The 3,783-nt window shown below is 40.3% G+C and overlaps 1 pseudogene; it reads right to left on the reverse strand.

Annotated features, from left to right (window-relative positions):
- Positions 1-1,040: 1,040 nt before the first annotated feature.
- LOC113838493 lies at positions 1,041-1,596 on the reverse strand (annotated as a pseudogene).
- Between the last annotated feature and the right edge of the window lie 2,187 nt (positions 1,597-3,783).

The raw sequence follows: 3,783 nt of genomic DNA on the forward strand, positions 1-3,783 counted from the left end.
TTATCTGAGCATTCATGTTTCATCTTTTCTCATATAGCAGTGTCCATCCCTTCAGTGTCTGTGTCCCAGCCCCACCATCTGTGGTACCAGCTGTAGTAATGCCAAATTGTGTGGGCATCTATGTGGGTCACACATTGAGGTACCATTTGTCCAGTCTTGCTAGCTAGTTTGGTTCCTACTTGGAAGGAGTTGTGTGGATTGAGGAAAGAAATAAGCAAGAGATAGAATCAGGAGGGCACCCAATGAATACTAGGATAAGCCCTATATTTAGTACTCAGATTTTATATACCTCAATCAAAAGGGGGTGGGGTAAAAGACTTCATTACCAAGATACAAGGAACAGACAAGAGTATTTAGCTTCTCCATACTCAAAACGCCAAGTAACCACATTCTATACTAAATATCCTGTTTTTAAGGTGAGACTTCTTAGGCCAAATATCCTGTTGTCATGGCAAAACACACAATAGCAATACCTTAGCTCACACATTCCATGGCTCAAACTTAAAGGAACAATAATAGGCTCAAACTCTCTGATCTTATGTCAAGATGGAACAGAGCCACTTCTATGAGCCATGACAAACAAGTTAAAGTGTACTCTGACTTCCACAAACATGACACATCACATGTACACATAGAAATATGCTCACACTTACACAAAGATGGAAGTAATTATCTAAAATGTAATAAAAGCTAAAATAATAATGGAAAGGAAAAGAAAAAACAGAGAAAACGGTCACCAGTAAGTAATAAAGCACCCCAGAAATATAAAAGCATAAACCCCTCATATTCAAGCAGCAAAGTTGGAGGTAATTTATTACATAAGAAATAGAAGGATAATAGTGAGTTCTGCTTTGCACTTTTATATAAAGGTATTTCATACCAAAAGACATAAGAGATATGGAACCCATTATTTTTGCTAGGCTCAACATATGTTTTCATGAGTGTTCAGGCTCTCAGGCAGAAGAGGGAAGTATGAAGGTCCAAGGCTGTGTGTAGTACAAGCAGCTGGTGAGACACTCAGAGGAAGTTTTTGTTGAAGGCTAAAGCACTGTGGGAGGAGTATCATAAAACTGCTGACAGTGATAGTCTCCCATGTCTTCAGCCTGGACACTCTAATGGTGAGAGTGAAATCTGACCCAGACCCACTGCCTATGAAGCGATCAGGGACCCCAGTGTGCCGAGTGGATGCATAGTAGATCAGCAATTTAGGAGCCTGTCCTGCTTTCTGCTGGTACCAAGCCAAATAGTTACTGCTACCAAATAAAAGACTCTGACTGGACTTGCAGCGGATAGTGACCTTGTCTCCTGCTGACACAGCCAAGGAGAATGGAGACTGTGTCATCAAGATATCTGCACAGGCACCTGCAATCAGGAAAACCAATATCATGTATAATTAAAACACAGAATTTAATACATAACCAATTAGTCATTTAATGTCCTTGTAGTGCCATATTGTTGAAGTACTATGACATAGAAAATATTAAACCATGGCACACATTATAAATTTCTTGTACACAAAGAAGAGACTCTGAAAATACTTTTCTCACCAGACACCCAGAGCAGCAGGGTCACGAGGACCTCGTTGTGTGGCTCCATCTTGCTCCTCTGCCTGTCTGATGATATTTAGTTCTCACTATCAAGACCTGGTTTATAAACTCCAAGCAGCTGGTCTGGGTTGGAGGGACCCATGCAAATCAGTCAGCAAACACAAAAGTAGATGCCTGGGCAGTATTGTGAGAGAGGCAGGTGTCAATAAAAAGGCAAATATACCATCACAGAAAGCCTAAGATAACACCTTATATGCTATCCTAGAGCCTTCATCCATTAGCTGATGGAAAGAGAGGCAGACACCCACAGCCAAACACTGAGCTGAACTCTGGAATCCAGTTGCAGAGAGGGAGGAGTGATGAGCAAAGGGGTCAAGACCAGGCAGGAGAATCCCACAGAAAAACCTGACCTGAACAAGGGGTGGCTCATGGACCCCAGACTGATATCTGGGAAACCAGGATAGTTCTGTTCCAGAACCCCTGAACGAGGAGGTCAGTTTGGAGGTGTGGACAATCTGTGGGGGGCCTCTGGTAGTGGATCAGTATTTATCCCTCTTATACAAATGGACTTTGGGAGCATCTCTGCACATGGAGAGATACTCTCTCAGCATAGACACTTGGGGTAGGGCCTAGGCCCTGCTCCAAATGATGACACAGATATTAAAGATCCCCCATGGAAGGCCTCACTCTCGCTGGGGAGTACAAAGGGGTTGGGATAGGAGGTGCAGGCGTAGGGGAAGAGAGAGGGAGAGGGAACTTGGAGAAGGAAAATAATTAAATATCAATATCAAAACACGAAAAAAGAAGTAAATTATAAACTCACTATTATGTATAAAGTATAAGAAACAGAAATATATATATATATATATATATATATGTTATGGCAGTGAGTCAAGATTCACATCTGTAATCCCAAAACTGGAGAGACAGAAGCAGGAGCACAGTGAGTTTGAGGCAAGCTTGAGGTACATAGCAAGTTCTAGGACAGTCTAATCTATACATGGAGACAATCTCTCATGGCATTTGATATCTGAAGTGATTAATATGTTAACATGTTAACAAGTTATCAATAAGCCTAGAATATTATTAAAAATTACATATGCATTTAAGCAATAAGCACTTCCCTTTCAGTTTTTATTAAATATATAATTTTATACATCAACTTTTCAGGTATAAAATGTTGAATTACTTAGATAAGCATACTCAAATCTCCTCTGTAAACTGCTAGTATACCATCATAAGAACGAGATGGTATGTAGGTTGAATTTCTCAATGTCACCATCAAGAACATGACAGATAGCAGGCTGTGGTGGTGCACGCCTTTAATCCCAGCACTTAGGAGGCAGAGGCAGGCAGATCTTTGTGATTTTGAGACTAGTCTGGTCTACAGAGCTAGTTCCAGGACATCCTCCAAAGCCACAGAGAAACCCTGTCTCTAAAAAAACAAAAAAGAGAACATGACAGATGAGTAACTGCCCCAGTCAGTGTCTAACAAGCTGTCATGTGCTCTCTATCTTTGCTAAATTTTGTTCATTACTTTGTGACAGCTGCAGTGAGCTCAGAACATGCTTTCAAGTCATTTACTGATGCTCATTCAGATTGAACACATGGAGATGGGGTCTTAAAATTCCAAAGGCTCCAGTCATTAATCATGTGCTTCTCACAGTGTGTAAGGAGAGAGTATTGGTACTGAAAAGATAAAAATTCCATATGATTTTATAATATAAAATGCCCTATAGTCTTTAGTTACTTATCAGGTTTCCACAGTATGTCTGGGTGCATTAGATTCTGCAGGCTGTGACTAAAGAAGGACTATAAACATGCTGGCTGAAAACAATACGGATTGCTTTGCTCACAGCTTTGGAGTCAGGGAGTCTGAAGTTGATGGCCTTGGAACACAGCACCCTCTTCTATGGACACCACTGTAGTTGGAGACAAAAGAAATGTTAGTCTTACGTTCATACTAACTTGAGACAGTGCAAGGCTGAACTGAGATTTTCTGATCCATCACATAGAATCTTTTATTATCTGGGTGAGTATTTATGACTACCCAATATCCACAACAAGAAATGGTAGACATAGGAACATTTTCATTAACTAAAGCACTAGCATATTATCCTTTGTTAAAATAGCAACAAGGTATCTGAGAATGTGGGAATTTAGTATTGCATTCAGATACATATAAGAGGTTCTTACACAGAATGACAGCCATGAAGAAAATTTACCTGCTCAAGGA

Source organism: Cricetulus griseus, chromosome 8 (assembly GCF_003668045.3).
Source record: "Cricetulus griseus strain 17A/GY chromosome 8, alternate assembly CriGri-PICRH-1.0, whole genome shotgun sequence".
Lineage (NCBI taxonomy): Eukaryota > Metazoa > Chordata > Mammalia > Rodentia > Cricetidae > Cricetulus > Cricetulus griseus.